This window comes from Mus musculus, chromosome 9, assembly GCF_000001635.26.
Source record: "Mus musculus strain C57BL/6J chromosome 9, GRCm38.p6 C57BL/6J".
NCBI lineage: Eukaryota > Metazoa > Chordata > Mammalia > Rodentia > Muridae > Mus > Mus musculus.
Window position 1 is genome coordinate 42920388 of NC_000075.6, and position 24946 is coordinate 42945333.

Sequence of the window (24946 nt, forward strand, 5' to 3'; positions counted from 1 at the left end):
GGCACAGCTGGGCTTCCTAGGAGGAACAGGGGACTGGGGGAGGGGGGCGTCCATCTGCAAAGAAGGACCAGGAAAGAACACTTGTCCTGTTGCTGGAAACCCAGAATGAGGCCACATTGCAGAGGCTCCTCTTTCTATAATCTGCTACTAAGTAGCAGAAAATGTGAGGGATCGGAACCTTAACACTGGAAACTGCCTGTGGCTTGCCTTCAGGACGCCCAGGATTTTGATACACTTCTTACCCAGATGTGATTCAGGACAAAGGAGACTAAATAGGGTGGGGTGTCCCACAAGAGTTCCACGAGCCCCAGAGGTTCCCTCCCACCCCCACCCCCACCCCCGGCTTCAACATGTGAGGAAGCTGGTTTTCCAGGGGATCCCACCCGCAATGATACTCCACATGCTGCCTCCATAAACCTTCCTTCTGCCTTCTGGTGTCTCCCCGACTAATGTCCCTTACCTGCTCTGGAAAGGCAGTGGTCTATGGTTCAGTCAGAGAGTTTCTGGGGGCAGGCAGCAGGGCTCCTTTATTCCCCTTTGCACCAAAGTGCCTCAGATAGTGACAGAGGAGAGAAGCCCTGGCCCTATAGGACCCTGCCGTCCACTTCTCCCTACAGAGAGACCATCCTAGCTCTGCCATGCAGGTGGGGGTCTGCAGCCCTGCAGGTAGCATGGTAGAAGCATCCGGTAGTGTTTCTTGTTAATGTACACATCCAAAGAACCTGTCGCTAAAATGCTTGGCTGGTTTGGATTTTCTGGATTTTTCCAGACTTTGTAACATTGACACTGTCACAATGAGATATTTGAGGGAGATGACCCAAGTCTACACATAAAACTTAGTTACGGTTCACATACAGCTTATACATGCAGCCCACAGGCAGCGAATTTTATACACTATTTTTAATAATCTTGTGTTTGGCTGTGATTAATCAATAACCCAGTGTAGAATTCTCACCCCGTGGTGTTGCACCCAGCTTTCAAACAGCTCTAGACTCTGAAGCACCAAGGATTTTGTTAAAAGTTAAAAGACGTTTAACACTGACTTGGCCTGTAGAGGAACCCAACTTTTTTTTTTCTCCTGACCTCCCCATCTCTAACAACAGAGGTGGAGTTAACAGGAAGGACGGCCTGTCTCAACTCTCACACAAGCAGCAAACGTTAAATGCCTGGCCTGTCTCTGCTGAGGCTAAGAAGGAGCCAGAGGCGGGGTGCCCAGGCAGCCTGAAGCCACGAGAAAGCCAATGATAATGGCTAATGCAATACACACAATTTCATTACTAATGTGAAAACTGATTCTAAACTCACAGAGAAAGAAAAGGGAGAGCTGGTTGGAATTCTAAGTCCGAGGGTGGGGGGAGGTACGGGGTGGTTGAATCCTGTGTTGTGCTTTTTCCAAGGACGTTATGGGCAGAGAGGATAGTTAACATCACCAGAGTGGCAGCTACCTGGGCATTCTCCACTAGCATGTGCCCACCTTACCAACTACTGTGTCAGAAAGCACTCTGCCCAGAAATCCACCCCTTCTCGTCACCCTGGAAAAGAACGGGCCTCCCCATCTGAAGAGGCAGCTTCTTGCTTCTTATAAGAGCAGGCACAGCCTACTCCTGTGCCTCTTCCTGACTCTGTGGAAGGGCTTTTGTGTTCTATATAGAGGCCTGTTTGTAACACTAAAACCCACATTCCTTTACTAAAGGTACTTAACGTAAGAGCTTTATTTAAACACTGGTCTTGGCTGCCAGTCATGGACTTGTTTCTTACGGCTGTGCAGTTCACAGATACATACCTCTGACCTCCACCCCAGATCTGCCATCCAAACAGGGAAAACTCACTTGAAGCTCTCTTGCTTTGTGGCTTTTAAGAACAACTGTGTGTGTTCTCCAGCAAACAAACACGGGAGAGTGTGTATTTATCCTACAACAGATGCATTCATTCATTATTGAGCATCTACTTTGTGTGTGGTATGGAGCCAAGAGGAGGCTGTGAACAGCTCCCCCGAGCTCCCCCGGTATGTCGGCGAAGGAGGCGCACACTTCGAAAATGCCCATCTATAATGCAGGTGGATGAGCGAGCTAATAGAGGTGTGGACTGCGTGCCTAGAGAGGGAAAAGCATAATGATTGCTTCTGTCTCTGGCCTGGGGAGAGCTGGGGGGGGGGGGAATGGCTGCTGGCTAACGCTCCCCTAGGCAGTGCATCCTGGAGAGATCTCCAGTCAAACCCACCTGCCTTCCCCTCACAGAAAGCAGCTGAACACCCCCATCCTCCCAGGCCTCCTGGAGGGCTGCAGGGCTGCACAGTGCTGAGACAACTCTAGCCCCACCCACCCCTACCCACATGTTCCCCAGCCTCCCTGCTCTCACCCACTATCCACCTGGAACCAAGGCTAATGGGGACAGAAAAGGGGGTCCTGGTGGGGCAGCCGTCCGTCGAGACAGTCATTCAAAGCAGACAATTAGTCTGCTGCTGCAGCAAAACCTCAGACATACAGATCTGTTCTCCATGGCCCCTTTCCTGCAGGGAAGGCCCCCAAGGCTCCTCTACCATCTTGCCAATGATCTTCAAGAATTCTGCGTTTGTCTCAGTGTGAAGTCTGAGCCCTGGGTACAGTGCGAGCTACTCAAAGTGCAGTGCCTTGAACCTTCGTGTCTCCTTCAGCCAGCACCTACCTCCAAGTCATCTACCTGAGTGAACTTGAGTGAGGTCCTCCCATCCTGGGTTTATACATTTGGTGTGTGTGGGTGTGTGTGTGTGTGTGTGTGTGTTCGTATGTGTATATGTACATGTATGTCTCGTGTACATGTTTGTCTGTGTGTGTACATGTGTGTATGTGTGTGGTGTGTGTGTACATGTGTGTATATGTGTGTGGGTGTGTGTATATATGTGTGTGCATGTATGTGTTCATGTGTGTATGTGTGTAGGTGTGTGTGTGTGTGTGTGTGTGTGTGTGTGCGCGCGCGCATGTGCCTGCCAGTAGTTTACATCACATGTCTGCATCAATCACTTAATGGAGCTTAATTGGAGCTTGCCAATTTGACTACGCTTTTGAGTAGCCTTTGAGTCCCAGGTACCTGCCCATCTTTCCATTTTTGGCACTGGCATGCAAGCATACATCACCACACTTCAATTCCCAGGACTGAGAGGCGAGCAATCTCCACTGGCCCTCACGGCTGAACTTTGAAACTCAGACGTCAGACTTTCTCCATGCTGGAGGATAATGCCACCTCGTAGGTTGGGCCCTTGTGTTCTGCCCGTCCACTCTACATGTTGATGATGTCATCCTGCAGTCTTGCCAGCCTGGCCTCATATGTGAACTGTACGGACAGCTCAGCCAGGACATCAACAAATGTGTCAAACGTGGCAGGCCCAAGGATGACTCCCTGTGGCAGCCAAGACCTATAGAACAAATCCAGTAAGTGTCTGCCACATGGAGATGCAAATGACTGGGCAGATCCACTGGCAAAACCGGCCTCTCTGTGTCCACCCAGATCTGATGCCTGCTCACCTCAGGACGGTCAGACCTCTTTCCTCACAGATAACATGGCTCCTGGCTCTCTAAAACTGAGGTGCCCAATTTGAAGATACTTAGACATAGTAAGCTTTGGAAAGTCAGAAGAGTAAGCGAGTTGACCCAAACTGACCTCCGTGAACTGCTGTCAGCCCTACTGCAGTCTGCTTTGTTGCCCCGTTGCTCCAGACCCGTCTGCTCCCAATTCCCTGGCGAGGTGTTGGGAGAAAATGGCCCCACACTTGCTGCTTTAGAGTCTTTTTTTAATCTACCTTTTTCTTCATTGCAAAAACATCTGCCTGCTTTCAGCTCTCTGGCGCATCTCACCCTCCCCACGGCTTCTCAATAACATACACAATGCTTGCAGAATTGCATTTATAACCTGCGGCTGCCACGGGGGATTGCCTGCATACCTTTGTTTGTCCTGGCCTCGGTTTGTGGGCCTGGCTTTGGCCCACTATGGTCTGAACGCAGCTCGGCAGCCAGGAGGAACCAGCCAAGCATGCCACGGTATCCAAGTGCAAATCGTGCCCACGGATGGAAGGCAGGGGCCCGCCTCTCCTCTGCTCTGTTCTGGAAGCCAGGCAGGAATGCGTGTGCAAGTGTGCGTGCACGAAGGTATAAAAAGTTCAACGGGCAGCATAATAATAATAGAGTTTATGTCACCTCTACGCTCCAGTGTAAGTACTTCATATAGTTAACCCATTTACTCCCCCACGAGAGCCCTGTGTGGTGGAGTTGCCATTCTTTCAGATTTGCAACAAACATAAGCAAGCCCCTCAGCTGCAGTGAGTCTGCACAGGTTCGCCTACCCACAGCAGCAGGAGCCCATCCCAAGCTTTCTATGTCATTCCCTCCAGTGCCCCAGTATGCCCTACACTTCCTTCACATCCCAGCCCTTCTAATTATCATCTGAACATTCCAGGTACCTCCACGTCACTGTACCTCTCTGTTTTTGATCTTGGCTCTGCTTGGAATATTCTTTCTCCTCTTGGCCATATAGAAAACTTCTATTCATACTTCAAAACCCAGTCAATGTCACCCTTCCTGTGAAGCATAGCTACTCCTATGTCAAGGAGAATGCTTTCCTCCCTCCCTTCTGGTCCTACAGCAAGTTGTTGGCACTATGTTATGTTAGAATCATCTTTGTAAACAGTAGAAATTTCTGGAACGTGGATGGAGGGGTCAGGAAACTGGCATAAAGTAGGAAGAATAAAGTAGGCAGGGGGCTTTCCCTTTATCATCTACTCATTACATTTTGACACCTACTGTATACAAGGCATCATTCTAGATGCCTACTGTATGCCAGGCATCATTCTAGATGCCTACTGTATGCCAGGCATCATTCTAGATACTGGGGACAGAGCAGTCAACAAACACAGTCTCACAGACCCTGTGAGAAAACGTCTATTTATACTTCAAAACCCAGTCTCCTTCATGGGGGAGATGAGGAATAAGCAACGAGTAAGTAAACCCAGGGTGCATCAGGAGGAGGTGTGTGCCCCGGGTAGGAACAGAAGAGGCAAAGAGGCCAAAGCCCAGGAGAGGGCCAGGGCTGCTTCGGCATTAGATCCTGAACTCTGACTCTTACACTCAGTTCCCACTGGGAGGTGCCAACCACCTACCAGTGGGGGTGATACTGCTCTTCCTATCACCCTGGGAATTTCCAGGATGACAGAGAAAACACAGGGTCACTCTGCTGCCAATGCCTACCTCTACCATGGTAGCAATGAGCCAGGCCCATCACAGCCTCAAGGAGGTGGACAGAGCTGGGCTGAGCACCCTAGCATTCACAGTGGTCACGTGCACCTGTCACTGGGTCACATCCAGGCACATGGCATAGCGCCCACCCAGCCCACAGGCTGTCCATCATCCAGGTACAATGGCATGATGCTCATAGTAGGCAGAGGATTCTCCTCAATGTAGGTGTGGTCATGCTTTACAAGAAAGGTGATATTGACAGGGTTTTGAAGTAAGCGTAGGAGTTTTCTGTATGGATAAGAGGAGAAATAATATTCCAGGCCGGAGAGGGTCTGCATCCTGACCAAAGGCCTGTGGAGTTTTAGTCATAGGCCCAGGACTCAAACCAAGTCTGCCTGACACCTGGGACCATGACTGGACCTACATTAAACCCTGGTAATTGGTTTGTTAGTGAGGAGTCTTGTCTAGGTCAGCCCCAAGTTCACTGGGAACAGACATAACACTTCATGAGAAAACATGCCAGGCTGGAGGGGAGCCTTGCTCCACCAGGCAGCCTAGGAGTCTGCAGTGAAACCAGAAAAGGCCTCATCTTAGCTTCTCAGCAAGAACACAGGAGGCTTAGCCAATGGCTCAGGCTCCAAACCTGGCTCCTGATCTAGCCTGGCGCTTCCCTCCCAGAGCTGACTCTTCCCTCCTCTGCTGATCCTGGTACCTCCATCCTCTTCCTTCAGTTCCTGCCCCACCCACTCTACTCCCTCCCCTGAGCAGAGCCTCCTCCTCCCTCTCCACAGGTCTTAAGTCTGCAGCCAAAGGCTGCACCACCATGGTCCTGAGCCATAGTGCTCCCCTTTGGTCACCCCTGCCCTACAAAAGTAAAAACAAGCCAACACAAATCCTGCTCAGGCCTTCATGTATGGGCGCATAATCCCTGGATGTGGGCCCTGGCAGGCTCCTGTCCCTTACCTCTGCCTCTTCACACCCCAAAGTTGCCCTACCTGTTGGAGCCTTGGGACCATAAATGACCTGGAATGGCCATGTCTTCAACATCTCCTATCTCCCAGCATGCTCTGCACTGGTCCTCCATCCCCTTCTCCCTGCCCTCTCCACCGAGGGGAATCCTCCAGACTCTACCTGACCTCACTGCTCTGCTCTGACTGCAGGCTGTCCAGCAGGGCGGGGCCAACCTGCCTCGGGGTTCGGAGCAGGTGGCAAATCTTGTCCTGGCTCTGCCTTCAGTGAGATACATTGTTGACTAAAAGCCAGCTGTTGGCTGTCTGGAGAACCTAGCCCTCAGAAGTCGCAAAAACTTGCAGATTAGACCCCATGTGAGAGCCCACTGTACGCACTCCTAAACTGGTTAGCCTGATCTCTGCCTTGGCCTAACCTGGCTCAGCAGTAGTCTTGCCTCCAAGGAAATATCTCAATCCTGGGCAAACCAGCGAGTGGTTTATCCTGATCTTCACCCCTTGCTCTGTAAACTCGTCTTCCCTTCTCACTGTGGAGGCGCACCCCTGCCCCCCAGATCCAGACCCTGCACTCCTCTGCTCCAGGTGTGCCCTAATCTCTAAGCCACCCCATCTCCCTGAGGCGCTCTCCAGACCTTCCCACTCTCTCACTTCTCAGCGAGACAAACAAGCAGCCTGGTCACTAGGCAAACGTTAAACATTATTAAAATTCTGTTTTAAATTGCTGTTGTTATCAACAATGCGTTCTTTTAAGTGTTTGTGAGAGCTCCTCGTGTTTTCCTATAAACAAGCATAGACAATCTAACTTGTTGAGGTTGGAACAATCTGACTTGTCAATCGCTGTTGGACACACTCCCGTTGCTGAGGCTGCTGAGGCTGTCTTTAAACAGGAAAGATCGTTAGTCAAACAGCCAGCCCAGCTACCCATCTGAAAGCACCAGCAGTACTAAAGACTCCACTGACACCTTGAAACAGCTCTACAGCAGACTACAGAGGAACGCCCCGACTCCTGAGCACAGGGCTCCAGCCAGGGTTATTGAGAACAGCTTGCATCAGGCCTCTTGCTGTCACAAGCTTCAGTGAACTCTAGATGACCCCGCAACCATTTCTATCTTGGCCAAGAGGGACCACTTTGCCTGGTAGTCGGATTGCTGTGACTAAAAGGACAGGCAGTGTTTGTCCAAAACACAAGGTTCGGTGCCTGCGATTGGTGCTAAGAGGCAAGCCTGTGATTGGTCCAGACAAGTGGCTGTGATTGGTCCACATAGACAGATGGCCGTGATTGGCCCAAGCACTCCTTCTCCGGCTATATAAACGTGCTGCTGCTGCGCTCACCCAGGGGTCCACTGCTGTGGACCTCCTTTGGGTATGCAACATCGGGAGTGCTATTCCTTGCCTGCGTTCAGTAGCTCAGGCTACACTGATAACACAAGCAGCAGCAGATGTGGCAGAAAGCTCCAAGTTCAGTAGCTGCAGCGGCCACCATCATGGCAGAGAACAGCAGTAGCATCTTGACAGTTGAAGTCCCAGTAGCCGTGGAAAGGGCCCCAACGACAGCTCTTGCCGGGCATCTGATACCCAACACCAGGCTCGCGTCTGGTGCCTAGTTTCCAAATCTCAGCCAAGTCCTTTGGACCCAGTCTACTGGGAACCACTGCCTGAAAGTCGAAGAAACAGCTGCAGAAGGCCATTGGCAGGCCCACCACTGGTGGTGTCTTCCCAGAATTCCCAGAAGCAGCTGTAGCCTTGAATCTATGCAGTGATGGACGGCGAGGCTTCCCAGCCGGTGCCGGATGCCTCTCTCTGTGTGATCCCGCCTGTGTCTGGTGTTCTTGCTCCTGAAGGGCCTGTTGTGGACACTCGGGCTCCCAAATGCAGTCCCAGGAGAGACAAAGACCCTCGAGTCATTCCCATGGGAACCCCTGAGTTGGTAGCACAGGTGAGTGTCTCTCAGCCTACTCTCTGCACGAGCCTGAGAAGGGGCATGATATGGACCAATCAAGGCCTTTTGTTTAGGTCAACCGCAGCCAGAAAAGGCAGCTGAACAATTCCAGAGCAGCGAGGGCAGAAGATACCGTGCTTACTCAAGAAGGAGAAAAGGCCTCGAGGATACAGAGAAAAGAAGCCATAAATCCTGAGAACCAAGGACATGTCAAGTTGCCAGAGTCAGAGGGTCTGAGATCCCAGGCTGAGAGACACAGCAAATCACTCAGTGTCCCAATAACTGAGACATGACTAGAACTACAACACTAGGTGGTACCACTTGCCATCCCTCTGCCTGCCCACTGCCGCAGACAGCTTACTGCCGCCAACCCCTGAGGGAAACAGACTCACGGAGAACAGCTTCTTGTGTATCTACGATTTCCATCTAGTGAGATGAACAGACCCTCAAGCCAGCTGACTGGGGACAGTCACACATCCCTGTACTCAAGTGACTAAGAGACAACCATGGCCCCTTAGTCGTCAAATCACAGACAATGTGCGGCCTCACCACATGGCACAGACCTTCTACCAGACCTTCCTGTAGCATCGTATCTTTGGTGTGAACCCTCCTCCCTCCATCCTCCTCCTCCCCGGGTTCCTGCAGTCCCTGCAGTCCCACTGGGGACACTACTTCTGGTATCTTTGGATTTTGCTTTGTTTTGTGATGGTCTCACCACAAAGCCCAGGCTGGCCTCCAACTTGCCATCCTCCTGCCTCAGCCATAGCATCCTGAACACTGGAGTTCTGTGTATGCACCACCACATATGGCTCTCCCATGTCCGTGAACCCAGACCCTGAGTGTATGCAGTAGTAGCTCTGTCTTCTGTCCTTTCCTTCTCACTCTGGGATCGCATCTCCATCTACCCCCGTTCTAGAATCTTCATTCTCACTGTCTATGTTTCCAGGGCCGTGGTGTATATTCAGTTCCAGGAGGATATCTCTCAGTTGCTTCAAACTTAACTAATCTTAGTAAGAACTGAATCTACTACATTCTATTGTTACCCAGGTTCCCAACTGCCCTGTCTTAGGTACTGAGTGTCAACTGCTCCCAGGAAGAATTTGGGAAGCATATACGACCGGCCTTCTACCCACCACTCTCAACAGCTCCTAATGGAGCTCCTGTCTTGAAGATTCTCCCTCCTTCCTAACTCTCAGAGCTGTCCTGTCATCTGTGCCTCGACCCACACTTAGTCTCTCCCCTACAGATCATACAAGGCTCCTAGGCACCCAGCCAGCCCCTGCCTCCAGCCTGTATTAGCCCTGTCCATTTTCCACACAACAGGTCCAATAAAGCTATTTCTGCTTAAAACCTTCCAGTGGCTGCTTCTGGGGTGAAGCTACAACATTTTGGCACACACATCAGACCTAACCTTTCTTATCACCTCTTTAAGCCACATAACAATTACGAGGTGGAAAGAGAGAATGGGGGAGCCAGCACCCCTGAATTAGCCTGAGTTCATACCCCTAGTCCTCCACCAAGGAGTCTCACTGAGCTCTGTCAACAGGGCTTGCGTGTGACAAGGGACAAGTCAGACCACCCAAGAAAAGCCCCTCGAGTAAGGCCCTGCGCTCGGTGAGTGTGCATCTACAGCTCACTGTCCTTAGGGTGAGCATAGCAAGTCAAGGTGCATTCCCTATCGCCGCCCATCTGGATGCCTACTGCCAGTTATGACTGCAGGCTTGTCTCTGCTAAGGAGGTGTCTCTGCTGGGGCAGCTCTATCTTTTCCTCTCCAGCTTCACCCAAGAGTGGCTGGGCATCATGCTTCCTCCAGGAAGCCCGTCCTGCTGCCTATGCTGAGAAGAATGTCCTTTTCCATGTCCACCCCCTACCCCCTGCATTGGCCTCTCCATGCTACCCGGTATCTATCTGTTTCCCGACTAAATTCCGGAATTCTTCCTCGGTGCCGATCACAGGGCCTGGCATAGGATTGGTTCCATCCGCACACAGCCCAGATAACCACAGACCAGAGGAACTTATGGAGCCAGCAGCCCAACCTGATGCATTCTGGAACACTGCCCTTCCCGTGCCCTTCCAAAGAAATACTCAGAATGCTAAAAATCCCCCAAAGAAAGGCAGCAAGCGGCCACTTCTGTTTTTGTCCTTGTGCCTAAGACTTCAGAAAACTCTGTTTAAAGAATGACTCGTGGGGAATCCACTTGGGACAGTGGCTGCAGGGGGGCCAGGGGGAGCAAGGCTGGAGCAGGGAAACAAAAGACCTTAATTACAAAGCCAGTGGAATGAAACCGGTTCACAGGTGCAGAGACAGAGGCCACATCAGAAGAGAAGCTGGTCAAAGCCAGCAAGATTTTCCCCGAGTATGAGGCTCCAGGGGAAGGACAGAGTAAATCAAACCTCTGACAGACGATCAATGGACATCCAATTAACAGTCACAATATTACTAATTTACACAAAATGTCTAAACAATGCCCTTTCTTCCTCAGAGGAGACCTTGATTCAATGCCTCCCAGCTGTTGGGGACAGTCTCTACTAATGCTGAAAGACCACTGGACCAGTGCTCCAATCCAGGGTAGGCACAGGGACTCAGGCAGCCAGAAGGAAGTGGGCAGAGAGCTTAGTTGGGGCTTGGGAAGGAGGGCCACGCACTCTGACATCAATAGCCCTGGGTTTCCAGTGGACACTGATGCCCTAGCAAAGTCATTCTCTGGGTTGCCACCCCTTTGGGGGTTGCCTAAGACCAAAGGAAAACACAGATGTTTATATTACAATTCATAACAGTAGTAAAATTGCAGTTATAAAGTAGCGATGAAAGTAATTTTATGTCTGGGAATCACCACAAGGTGAGGAACTGGATTAAAGGGTCGCAGTGTCGGGAAGGTTGAGAGCCACTGCTCTTGGAGATCTTGTTCACTTCATTCGATGGCTCAAAGAAAGCAAAGTGCCTTCCAGGTGGGCTGAGGTTACTCACACTGAAAGCATTCGGGGCCGGAGGTGGGGAAAGGTTTCATTTGGGATTTAATAGGGAAAGACAGCATGACACCTACTCAGTTGTGACACCCCAAAATTACTGAGTAACCCTCTGTGACATCCAGAGACCAAAACTACCAGGTAGCGGCAAGTGCCTTGAGGAGGCAGGCTGAATCAGTTCCAGTAGCGACTCTGGACTGACCTGCTCCCTTGCTTCGGTAATGTGCGGTGACACCCGCACCCAGCTGGAGGTGGTGGCAAACAACAGAGCTGATGCTCACACTGGAGTACTGCGGTCTAAGCGGATGCAAGGGAGAGGCAAGAAGGAACTTCCCTCCCTCCTTCCACAGACAAACCACATGGGAGCCACAACTTGGAAGTCCATCTCTGACAACACAACATGATAAAGGATGCTTCAGGTCCCTCCACCGCAGAATGCTCCTCCCAGTGCCATGGAAGTCCTCGAGACTCCAAGCTCTAAGCAAAGCCACAGCTGGAGGGCAGTGTGAGGACTGTCTTCGGGTATCTGAAAGGATATTAGACCAGAGAGTATGATCTCTTCACGGTAGAAATGCACAGGGAGTTTTGAACCGTCACCAGCTTGCAAGCAAACTAAGTCCCCGAGACCTAAAATGACTCCTAAATTATCCAGAAGCAGGTCTCCTCTCAGTTTATTTGTTGAGACAGGATCTCACATAGCCTAGGGTGGCCTTAAACTTGTTATATAGATAAGGATAGCCTTGGACTTCTAATCCTCCTGCCTCTACCTCTGGAGTACTAGGATTACAGGCAAGGCACCGTCACACCTGATGACTGATGAGCAGGATGCCGGCCGGGCAATGAACCTGGGGCTCTGCCAACAAAGCTCCACCCACAACCCTCATCTCGTTCAAGTGCACATTTGTGATGCTCCAACTAGCAGCGTGTGTCTGCTGATGGTGAGAGAATGTCACTGCCCCAGAGCTCCCCTTCCCCGTTCTTTCAAGACCCCTGCACTCTGCACCTGCATGGACTCTGCTCTTTCAATCTTCCTACAGTCTTTGTGCATCATGGCACCTACAGAACATTCTCGGTTCCCTGTGACCCTGAGGATACTCTGTGTAGTATTCTCAGCTATATGAGGCAGAGCCCGGTCTGTCCTATAAGCCAGTTATGGCAAGACAGAGGAGCTTGCTGGAGCACAGGGACAGACTTCACAGGAAACGGCTTCCTGAATTAAGGATTTTAAGCACAGATGTCTGAAATAGATATTCGGAAGCTATTCACCCAGACAACAGCCTCCTCCTCAGCCTGCGGATACGCAGCCACCATTGGCAAATATGCTTTCCAGCAAATTCTGCCCTGCAAATGAACTACTCCCCACTCCAGAGACGCTCCCCAAAGAAGCCCTGGCGGACTCTGCAACAGTCAGGTCCCCTGCCACTCTGTTCACAGAACACCTTCCCTGATTCCCTCTCCCCACAGGCTGTCCACCGATTCATTTACTCACCATTATTTTTAAAACTCAAATTTTATTCGCAGTGGAGCACAAGTAATAAATACTAATACACTGTTTGCACTTGAATTAGCCTGCATGTCCAGGGACCACAGAGCTATTTGTCAAAGGCGGACATCCCACCCCACCTGCACCTTGGTGGTCAGAACATAGGCTCTTTCAAGGTCAGACTCTTAAGTGCATAGCAAGAATAAGATATGGAGGGCTCTAAGGACTCAGGCTTAGTGTCCCATGATTCCTAAGTGGGCCACTGACCTACCCAGAAGGAAAGGCAATTTAGGGAAAGCTCCCTAATATGGGGACCACAGGCCTAGCCATGGCCTCTATCATGCCCAACAGGGAGCCTAAAGAGGGAGCAGGCAGCCGGAGTTCAGTATGGCAAGCACTCCAAGGGAGAAAGGGCATGGGGCTGTTTCTGGAAGGGACTAGGATAAGATAGGGGAAGAGCATCAGGAAAGGAGAAGTCATAGGAATGTCAGAGGAGGAGGGGAGATGGAAGCAGAGATTCCAAGCTGGAGGGACAGCCTGTGAAAAGATCCTGAGTCAGGAACCGAAGGCTACATTGGGAACCAGAAACAGCACTGTGATGGGTTCTTGTCCAGTGGATGCAATGGATGAGACCTCTCTCCACAAGAGGTTTGTGCCCTCAGCCAGCCTCCAGCCAAACAGGAATGACCAGAGTATCACACTGAGCGGAAGCCTAAGATATAGACCACAATAAGCAAGCAAGACTCCTAGTCACATGTGTGTATGCTACTGCTGAGGACTAGGGTCTGAGACTCCAAGAATGAAGGAGTGGATTGACGGAGGTCTCCCTGACAAAGGGAAGTGAGGCTGCCTTAGCTGGGAAAGGGGGGCCCTTCTCCAGCACTGGACCCCCTTTTCCTACCTGCTCAGGAACCTTGAATCATAATGCAGCTTTACACACTTGCTTTGTTGCTTATAAACACAGATACAACATCACCACCTCTCCCCAGACAAGGCCACACATCAAACGTGCCTTTGTATGAACTGTGAGAAAGGTAGGTAGGTAGCATCCTCCTCCTAGGTCCGGCCCTGCCCCAGGTCATCAGCTAGGAGCCTATGAAGCTCTGGGGAGACAGTGAGGAAACCACACTCAGTGGCAGCAGCTCCCCCCCCCCCCGCCCCCTCCTCTGCTGGGATAAACTCTGCAAGTCTCCCTCCCTCACCTGGTGAGAATGGCTAGAGGGTTGCAGCCAAGCACCCCTCTTGTGCCTACAGCCTCTTCTAGTCTTTTTCCCTCCCTAGTTCCAGAGATTTCCCCCAACCCCCTCCCTCCAAGCTCCTGCTTCTCACTAATTCCATTCTGGAAGCATCTCCAGACTGGGGGCAATGCAGGAACTCAGGATATCCCACTCTTGACGCAAAAGCTGCAGCTGGGCAGGACCAGCAGCCAGAACTTCAGAGATGACACAGATGGGGGGACAGACATCCAGTTAACAAGGGGTCAAGGCCACCAGTGCTGCACAGCCAGGTGTCCTGCAGACTCCCCTGGGTTGCGAGTGCCAGCTCTCTGGGGCAGGTCTGGCCTGAGCCACACCTCTGCTGTCCAGCTGGCTGGGTGACTTTCAGCAAACTCCTCCAACCTCAGTTTCCCCACTAGTGAAGGTGAGTTGTTGCAGGATGGGATAAGAAAATGCATGTGACCCACGGCATAAAATGTTCAAAAACCACCACCTAGTATTCTTGCTAATGTCACCTCATGTCTCCTCTCCAGTGTCCTGTCAAATGGCCATTCTTCAGCAATAAGGCCCTGGCCATTACCTTCATTATAAGCACTTAAGTCTCAAATTTGGAAACTGAAGTAGAAGGCAGGGGCAGGAAAGCCCTCCTAAGTGTCAAGTCAGCTAATGAGTGCTTGTGTTAGCCATGCCCTAATCACAAAACGGAATGTGGCCAGCAATCCAACGGCTCCTGAGGGCCCCTCCAAAGGTACCTGCTACCCTGGCTTCTGTTACTGTACTTTGACATTTATATGAATAAAATTACACTAAATGTACTGGATGAACGTTACGATTTAAGGGGCCTTGTACAGCTGCTGCCGTTTTGGTCCCTTCCTTAGATGTGCCCGCTGGCTTATCCTGGGCTGTGAAGTAAGCAAAGAGGGACTCTCCTGCCGGCTGTCCAGCCCTCTCCTGTCTCCTCACTCTTACATTAGACAGCTTCCTACAAATCAAGTTAGCCCCTGCCCAGGAAGCTAAGTCCTCCCTCCCCACATTTCGGCTAGCTCCTGGAAGTTCTTTTAGATTGTATACAATCAAGCTAATTTAAACCAGCCCAGCCCAGCCCAGCCCAGCCCAGCCCAGCCCAGCCCTGCCCTGACCAGGACAACACAACCAATTGGGGCTATCTAGGTGGATCTATACACACCCTATAGTCTCTTCTCCATGTCTTCAGTGGCTGGCTAGCAGGTGGGTTCTGGTAGGGGAGAAAAGATGACATTCAGCCAGGCAGCAGCAGGGCTATACCCTCTCTCTTTTCATGAAAGGTCATATGGGAATAAGGCATGAGATCAATGATCCAGGAGATAGGGGAGCCTGGATGGAATCCTGATTTTCTGAGTCCTCTCCAAGAGGGGAGCTGTTTCTCCTCTCTGAGCCTCAGGTTTCCCCACTTAGAGACGAAACAAAGCAGTCTGTGCTCGGGTCAGTTATCACAAGCAGATCTTTGCTTGCCCATGGAACTCACACTAGACCATAGGTTTCCTTCAATCCACCTTGCAGGCGCTGATGTCAATCAGCTAAATGGGTAAAGACGGGGAACCTGCTTATAGCCCTGAGTACTACCAGGAACATGGGCCAGCGTCTACAGGAGTCCATGGTGCAGGCTGGGTGGGCTCAGGGCTAGGTGATAAAAGGTCCCACTAGATTAGAAGTCTTCCTGGATCCCTGTGCCTCTTGTTCTCACACAGGTGGGTCTTCTCCTAGGACTCTTTTCCTCTGATGCTGAGCCCACACACTACCAATGACCTTCACATAACCACGTGGGCTCTCTATCAATGAATTGGCGTGTGCATGGGCCCTAGATCACACCAGTCACCTGTACTAACACCCCCAGATCTGGCTTCTGTTCCCAGAGTCTACTTCTCATCCACGGAAGCTGTGTACCTCACCCCGATCTGCAATCACAGCTGCTACCCCATACGCCTCAGCCCAAGATGTCTCCATCCAGTTCCCCATCACAGACTCCCTGGTGCCAGGATCAGACGGACCGAGATCCAGGCAGCCCCCAGATTATCCATGTACTGCTTTATCTCACTCTGAGCCACACTAACCTGAGGGTGACTGTGACATACAAGATGAGAAAGGTAGCTTTCAGATCCTCACAGTGGACTCTCAACACCAGACATCTGTGTGATGAAGGTCACCTGGGCACCCTCAGGCTCACTGAAAATCCAGAGTCCTGGGATATAGCTTCTGTAGCCAGGCACCTCCAAAGAAATCCCGCTCCATGTTCACTGACTACTGAGCACTAAGCACCTGCCCCTTACTGGCCCCGCCCTCACTGTTGAGCACAGGATACTGAGTACACCCCACTTCTATAGGGCCAGAAGGCGATCTGAGGACTTCCCTAAAGCATCCAAGCAATGCCTGGCTTCTCCTTGCCATCATCCACCTGGCTACGCCCAGGGAGAGATGTTACTCAGTTCCTACACTCCTGGTGACTGTACGCTCCCATATACACATCTCCAGCTCTTCGGAGAGACCCTAGCCAGGGAGAGGACACAGTGCTAGAGCAAACAGGGTGGCATTGCAGTTCAGCTGTGTGACCTTGGACAAGAGCCTGCAGGAAGACTAACGATGATAGTGTGGGGTTGCCTGACGGTGAGGGAGAACTCAAAGTAACATCTCAGAACAGAGGCAGAGAACAAGAAACACTGACCCAGGACACAGGACAAAGGTCAGCACTGCCCCCAGCCCCTGTGCCCAAGGTCAAGCTTTGAACAGCTGAGTCGAGATGAGAGCCCATCACGGCACTGGCTGATCCTGCCTTGCTGATGGACCAATCGCTTTCTTTGTGTCTGTGCACCCCACCTGGTAGAGGTGCTGTAGCCAATGTACTTGGATGCTGGCAGCACCTTCTTTTTATGAAGGAAGGTGGGTGGTGCTGTTTTAGCTCAAATAGACTGGTGAGCTTTCTCCCTTAGTTGTCCCAATCTATGCTCTTAGATTTGGGTCATCTGAATTTGGGGCCCTCGGATGGGCTGGGTGCAACATCACCTAATTACCAAGAAGCTCACGGAGCAGTGGTCCTTCTGCCCCAAGACTTTAGACACCTAGAAGATTTGGCAGATAGCGGGACACACTTTGTAGGAGCCAGCCTCGGAGTGTACCTGCCTGTCCCCACCATGTGCCCATAAACTTACAGTCATAAACGGATGCCTAGCATCTGTGGCATAGCCCTGAGGGACCAGGGATGGAGTAACTGCTGCCTCCACCAGGTAAGTGTGTTTCAGACTCCCCAGCTGGCCCACTGTCACCTTCCTGGCCATGGGCTTTCTGTGTTTACACTGAACTCCCAGGGAGGTGGAAATCGAGCGCTGGTTTTGTTTCTTGCAAACTGGGAATCTTCACACCCCAGTGGGTTCCCAAGGAGCGCGTGGGGGTGGGAGTTGTTGAATGAGGACCCAAAGCACAAAGACATGGTTGGGCAGAAGGTAAAACCTAGTAAATTTAGAAGTCATTTGCACCAACTGAACATCCACAGCATGTTAGGCGTTTGGAATGGGGATGACACATTTACAACCACCCACAGTAGACATCTTGAAGACCAGGAGCCTGACCCCAGCTCTAACCTGTACTCTGGCTCCATTCACCACTAGGTGCCACCTGGGGCAAGCGATGTGCCTGTGGGCCTTACATAGGGAGGAGCATAGCAGCACCTACTTCTCTGCATGAGAGGGCAGCTCAGGACACACTGCATCCAGAGGAGCATCCGAGACACACGGGCACTGTATGATGGTCGTTCTCAGAAAACAAGGCGGGGACAGAGGCTGGAGAATCATCCGCAGGAACACAACTTCAAGATCTTCCAGGAACCAGATCCTGTGATCTTTTTAACCTACTGGCTTTCGGTCTTCCCGGCAGCCAAACAAGCATCGCTGCCTGGCAAAAGCCGCTTTATTCTGCATAAGATCCTTGGCCTTGGGAGGAACAGGTGTCCCTGAGGACCCTTTGGCCTCACCCTTTGGGCATGTGGCAGGTGACCTTCCATCTCAGTCCTTAGACAGAGACTAAACCTGGGGCAAAAGTCCTGACCCTGACCTGGCTTACCCACAAACGATGGGGTGGCTTCCTCGTGTCACTGACATCTGAGACAATGGTTCCTAGCAACCCTTCTGAATCAGCTCTGTTGAGGCCCTGCTGGTAGCTTAGACACATGGTTCCTTTGACCCTAGATAGATCTCTCCTTTCTCAGTCTCTGATTCTGAATCCAGTCTAGACTCCATTGACTTTAATAATAATAACAACAACAATAATAATAAATGAAGGAAGAACAGACAGGCAGGCAGGCTCCACCACCTCCCCAAAGAGCAGCACAGGCCATCCTTTTACCAACCTTCCTAGAGACACCCTACTCTACAGCGGTGGTTCTCAACCTGTGGGTCGGGCGCAACCCCAACAGGGGTTGCATGTCAGCTGTCCTGCATATCACATATTTACCTTAAAATGCATAACAGTAGCAAAACTACAATGAAGTAGCAATGAAATCATTTTATGGTTGAGGGACTGTGTTAAAGGGTCCCAGGACCAGGAGGCTTGAGGACCATTCTCTGCTCTGCTGTCTGGAGTGGCAGGCTCTGGCATGAAGCCAGAGTCATCCTGCTGGTGTGAGCAAGCACATCCACTGCCCGGCACCTCCCTCACCTGCTGAGGCCCCCACAACACCCCGTTGCTGAATCTGGAAGAGAGTGAAGTGTATAGCTGAAAAGCTATAGCACTAACCACTGTCCTGCCAAGCCTTGAGGGAGCAAGTGGGGGCATCCGGGCCTTGTCACCCTAAGAGAGCCAGCAGAGGGCTGCTCCTCACTTCAGTGCTGGAGCCTCCATGCCTCAGCAGGAGTCAATCTAGTCCTCTGCCTGGCTGTGCCTCCATCTTCCGTCATCTGAAACTTTTCTTTTTTATTAAGTGCCCTGCAGCCGGCCGCTCACTTACACATCTTAACCTCCTCCGGGCTATTGATTTCTCATTCTATTAAATCCTCCTCTTTAACTGTAGCCCTTAAACTCCTAGTCTAAACATGTATTTACCGCTAGCCACCTAGTCTCAGGTCAGCACTAGGACTTCCCAGGTCGGAGAGGTGGGCTCCTCATTACATCCTCCTGGTCCCTAGCAATCTATCCTCCCCAAGATTCTCTGGCTGACTCTAGGGATACCCCAGCTTCCTTGTCAGCCTCTCCATAGCCAAAGCGGCAGACAGTATCCTAAACACAATCTAAAGGATGCTAGTATAACCACCTAGCCATCCTCCCACTGACAAAGCTGCTTCCTGAGAATCAGATGGGGAGGGGGACTGGCTGCGGAGGAGGAGACAGGACCTACTCTGTGCTCACAGTGACTGTGTAGACTTCTCCAGGCTTTCCAGGCCTGAGCAGCCATTGGGTACAGCCTCAGAGGTCTGCCAGCTTGGGGACCTGGCAATCCTTGGGACTGTTGCCTATACAAACAAGACCCTGTGGCTGGACACAGATAAGAGGAGTGGGTCACAAATTCAGGAAGTGTGATCTGAGCGTTGAGGTTAGGACTGTCCCCTGCAGTCTCGAGGCACCACAGCCTACGCATTTTTCTCTGTGGCAAACACTGGATCAACCTGAGTCGAAGACCCTTAACAAGGACAAATATTTACTTGCATTTGCTCTGTCACGCTTAGGGACATCTCAATGAGCAAAAGTGATATAGTGGCTCCTGCCTGCTCAGACAGAAACTCCACTTGGTCTCCAGGAAGTGACAGATACTGAGATGAGCTGGACTCCGGGTGCAGGTATCATAGAGGAGGGCAGCAGAGTTGGCAGGGGGATGGGAGGTGAGATCCCAGAATCAGACCTGCTATGTGACAGTCCTCTGGCAGCATGTGCCTGAGGCTCTGCTCTGCCTAGGACTGCTCAGTTGCTATCTAGGAACTTCATGGGCCACTAACCCAGTCGACAAATGCTCCACACAGTCTGGGCAAAGAGGGTCCCCTTCTGGCTTTCTTATTCCTAAAAAACTGCATCATTCTTCTCTCTGGGCTAGGAATCTCAAAGCTATCCCAACCACTCTCTGCTCCTTCATCTGCTATTACCAACCTGTCTGCTGTGCCTTGGAAATGTCATTCAAGTTCCCCTTTTTCATTGCCATCACCCCCGCTTAGCCCTCAACCCCTCTTTCAGCATAAGACTTCTTGGTCCAAGAATCATCAACAACTCCCCCAGCCTGCTGCAACCTGCTGAGTCTTTCTTGTTGGGTCGGGAGCCTCTCAGATTCAATTAAGTCTGTGTTCCTCCAATAGAACCCTTGGGGTGGACATGCCTTCTTCACCTGCCCTGTCCAGTCTGCCCATTCCCCCTGTTCCCTTTCCCCTTGCTCTTCTCGGACAGCTCCTACACACTCTCCTTCTAGCAAAGCTGTCCTATCCCTGAGCCCCCTCCCGACTCCCACATGCACACATCTGCACATAGCATTCATACATACACATTAATTATCAAGTTGCCATTTTCAGCCAGAACAGGTGCCTGGAATGCTTTTCACCCGAATCCTATATGGGCAGAAAGAATGGTGGATGGATCCCTGCTGAGCTCAGGGACAGACTCTGAGTACCCTGGGCTGCATGCAAGTGAATGGGGTATCCAGCCATCCCTGCTTTTGAAAGCAAATGCTGCCCAAGTGTGGGGAGGAAGCTGGAGTCTGAAGCTGTCATTGGTTCCTGTCACAGGACAGAGTATGTCACATTGTAGAGCCCCCAAGGACCTCAGTCCTCGTTTGTAGAGACCCAAATGCTCCTACCTGACTCACAGGGCAGCCAAGTGATTGAGCGAAACGAGCAGAATTCTCGGCCAATACAATATTAAATTGATTCTGTCCTTCCCATCCCATAATTTAGACAGCCTGATTCTGTGGTATTGGTTTGTTGTTGGTGGTGGTGGTTTTTTTGTTGTTGTTTTGGTTTTTTTGTTTTTTTGTTTTTTTCTTTGTATCAGATTTGTTCAACATAAGGTGTCCTCTAGTTTAGGTAGCAAAATGTTATAATTAAGTAACATACAGCTTTTACATTCCCCACTATGAACAGAGCCAAGTTACAGGGGCTGAAGGGCAGCCCTGCACCACTGGAGGAGAGAGAATGTGAGCAGGTATCAGGCAAAGGCTTTGCCCCTCAGGGATCCACTGTCTGGGTAGGGACATGTGCAAGGACAGATCTGTCTCAACACCTGGCAAGGCTAGTAGCCGACACAGCCTATGGAGGGAAAGAGGGGGAGGGGCCATACCGGGAATACATCCCAGATGCCCAACCTCGACTACCAAATCCATTGGCGGCAGCCTTACAAAGCAGAGCCCATCCAGGTTTTACAGGTGAGGAGAACAAAACTTAGAGAAAGGTTAGGCAGCTCTGCCAAGGTCATGCAGGAAATGTTATGGGGATAAGAACTCAGGTGTATCTCCAGTTAGCAGCTAGGGTTTCTGCTCTTCCATGCTATGGAAGGTTCTAGCAACTCAAGTGGTTGTACAGGGCAGAAAGGAGAATGGTGTGAATGAGGCCATGTGGTGCCTGTGCTGAGGGATAGACAGTTCACTCCTGAGGCCGTGATGTGACATGATGCCGGGACCCACATACAGAGGGCCATCAGTGCTAAGCAAAAGCCTGTGTTCTGTATCCTGTAGCCCACGGATGAGGAGGGTGTCTGAGATAGGGACCCGCTCTGGAGACCAAAGTGGTCATCTACACTGATGCTGGGAGATTCCATTAATAAAAGGGTGAACGGGAAGCATAAGCTGGGAGGGGCTTTCCGGGCAGCCCAGAGCAAGAGCACTGGACTACGAACCAGAGTCTGCTGGGGCAAGTATAGTTCTCTGAGCTTCAGTTCCTGTGGGCCAACCAATTTGGCTGCTGGCAGACACAGCAAAGGCTACTGAGGATGAAGTGGGCCGGCTGTGCAGCATCCAGAGGCCTGCAGAAGGCTGTCACTCAGAAGGGACAAGTACTCTGTGGTAGGACCAACACGCCTCTTCCAGGCACAAAGCACAGCACAGCTACCCTCCTCGTCAGTGACTCTGGCTTCCTGTTGGGCACTGGGCTTTCTGGCTCACCCAGGCCTGCTTACCCTCTTCCTATCTCTGGGAACTGAAGTCTCTAGAGAGCAGCTGCAGCTCCTCCAGAAAAAATGCACTTCCCTCTGTCATGCAAAAGTTCTCTCTGCATTCTAAGGGAGCCCAGACTGGAAGGCTTTAGAACAAACTTTCAGAGCTGAGAAAGCTTCCGTCAAGATTGAGATGTCTATTGGAGAAAGGGAAAACATGAAAGCCCAACTCCCCCCGTCCATCAAACCCACTCTGTCCCCCACTGCTAGAACCAACCCTGCCTTCAGGTCTCAAGTGGCAGGTCCAGGAAAACAGAGGGTGGCGCTGGAGACTGACGCAAGGCTGGTGGGCAAGCCCAGGCCACAAGAAATGAACATAATCTGGAAAATTAAACAAACCCAGACACTGTAACGTGTGCATATTAGATTAACTCTCTAAAGGGTCACGACCTTGAGGAATACATCCAGCCAGTGAGGAAAATAATAAACCTGATTAACGATGAAGCATGAGCCACGGCCTCCGCAAAGAAAGCCAGCCTGAAGAGGCCCGGCGGAATTCCAGGGGCTTCCTTCCCTGGCAGAGCTGGAACTCAGCCGACCTCTCCAGCCCCTTGCCACCACTAGGACACTCCAGGATCAAAGCAAGACAGGATTGCTCCCTCTCAAGCCACACCCCTGCAGCTCTGACCCAGGGACTACAAGGCTAGCTTTTCCAGGTGCTCCCAAAAGGGACACTACCACCAGACGACCCACTGGAGCCAAAAAGAAGATAGTTCTCTTTGTCCCTGGCAGGGCTCAGATCCTCTTGGCCAACCCTCAGCCCTCCTGCCCTGGTCTCAAGAGATACCTACTTGTCAGGCACAGTGGCCAGGCCCAGCCAGAGTTCCCCTCCTCTTTCCAGACAGCCCAGGCCCCTGGGAGACATGCCCAGAAGAGCCACTGGAGGGAGGCAGGGAGGTGGCACCGCGTGGCATCACCAGACAACAGCACCAAGAGGAAGATGGCAGCATCAAGTACAGATGCCAAGAACCACACAGCCCAAGGTCCAAGAGGGGACCAGCTCAGCCTGCATAGCCTGGCTACAGCCAGGCAACCTGGCCCGCGTGCCTTGTCTATCCCTTTGGTCGCGCCTCCCCCAACCCCAAAGCCCTGGGCCAACTCTCCCCAGGCTCCACCTCCTCCCTCACTTTCCTCAGCTCCAGGGAGCCCAGGGAGGGAGGCACAGGTGCTCTTGGCGCCTTGGACAAACCCCCTGTCCCAGCCGTCACCAGGGCGCCTTCCACCCCAAGCTGGGTCGGAACCACTCCGGCTCTGCCCGGTCCTCACTAAAGAACATCTCCTTAGCTCCCCTCCCCCTCCACTGATCCCCTTCCCCCTCCAGCGCCCAATGCAGGTCTCCAGAGTTTTTCCCTTACTTCCCACTCGGGTGAACTAGGGTGGGATGGCTAAGAGGCCCATTAGTCGCAAGAAGGAGGGTCATTTCTGATAGGACGCTGGCTTGGCCCAAAGCAAGACGGCGTGCAGGGTTGGGGGTGTGGTGGTGGCCGGAGTCCAGGGCCCGAGCAGGGGTGGTCAAGACAGATGGCAAAGAGGGAAGGGAGAAGGGGGCTCAGAAGCCGGGCTGGTCTGATGGAAGACTGTGGCGGGCAAGAGCGGCCCGTAGGAGAAGCCGAGGGTGACGAGGCGGGGTAGAATCGCCAGTGTCGGGAAGGGGCCGTCATCCCTGCAGGGGGCAGAGGCTGGGCTGGGAGTTGGACTGGGAAGAGGGAGGATCACAGAAGGAGGATCGGAGCGGAGGAGAGGAGGCGCAGGGGGAAGCAGGCAGGGATGGAGACTAGGGGAAGTACGGGGCAAGGTGGCGGGGGCTCAGCGGAGAATCCGGGGTCGCAGGCATCAGAGTGCAGGGGACTGGGCAGCTGGAGGCGGGAGCGGGGCCAGGCAGGGTGCGGGCCGCGGCCCGGAGGGAGCTAGCGGCGGAGACGTCAGAAGTCGGGGTGCGGCGCAGCCCCGGGGGGCGCGGGGAGACAGCGTAGGGCGCCGGTCGGGGGCGGCGCGGGGGCTGCTGCCCTTACCTGGGCGGCTCCGCACTCCGGGCGCCAAGCTGGGGACCCGACGTTGCTCGGCCGGCGGCCCGGCTGTTGTTTTCCCTTTTTTTTTTTTTTTTCTTTTTTTTTTTTTCTTCCGCAGCGGCGGCGGCGGCGGCTCCAGCTCGATCCGCCAGCAGCCGAAGGCAGAGTCTGTGTCCGGCTGCGAGCGAGCCGGGAGCGGGCAGCGCGGGAGGCGCGCGGAAAGGCGCTGAGGCGCCGCCCGGCGGGCAGTGAGGGAACTGCGGCGGTCCCGCACGCGGCCGGCCGGGGAGGGGGCGTCCCTTCCGGGCCGCGGCCGCCGGAGTCTCCGCTCGCCGGCGGGGTCTTTAGCTGGGGACCCGGACCTAGGTAGCCGAGCGGCGAGGCGGGGAGGCCGGAACAGACAGAGCCAAACTTGCAGCTTCCCTGATCCGGACGATCGGGAGACGGCGGGCCGGGGATGGGGGGGCTCCGGGTGGGCGCTGCAGAGGACTGACCCCCAAGTGAGGAGCTGGGGTACACTTCACCATCCAGCGCCAAGGGGCAGCCCGCCCTGGTCCGCAGGAGTTATTAGCTTGGCCTGCTTCGGTGGGCGAAGGGCGACTCCTGGTGGCGTTTTAGGGGCCAGACCTAGGGGACGAGGCGTAGAGACTGCGGCCTCCTCGGTGGTGGCGCGGAGCTGGGTGAAGCTTTGCTTTAGCAAGGCCAGATAGACCACAATGTTTCAGGAGGCCGAAGAACCACAGCTCACGTTTGGAAGTCTACTGGTTTGTGCACACAGACCTCCTGGGAGAAGTTGTCACTTTATGCTACACATAAGGAAACCTCGGCCTAGGAAAGGTGAAAGACCTAGCCTTCACCAGGAGCTGGGGGCTGGACCAAGAGAGAACCAAGCTACTTGGTTTGAGGGATCATTTGGCCACATCATAGCAGCCTTGGGGTGGGTGGGTGGGGGGCTAGAAAAGGAGAGGGCAGAGGAGCAGGAGGCCTCAGGGGGTCAAGTGACTTCCTCA

The 24946-nt window shown here is 52.6% G+C and overlaps 1 protein-coding gene across 5 annotated transcripts in view; it reads right to left on the minus strand.

Moving 5' to 3' along the window:
* Positions 1–24613, minus strand: part of Grik4 (glutamate receptor, ionotropic, kainate 4) — a 426819-nt gene extending 402206 nt beyond the window's left edge. For 4 of the 5 annotated variants that reach the window (XM_017313104.2, XM_030244013.1, XM_030244016.1 and 1 more), the window contains exon 1: positions 23940–24613. The gene's annotated coding sequence lies outside the window, so the exon portion shown is untranslated. The remainder of the gene's footprint in view (positions 1–23939) is intronic. The other variant, NM_175481.5, reaches the window with a different exon arrangement.
* Positions 24614–24946: the final 333 nt, after the last annotated feature.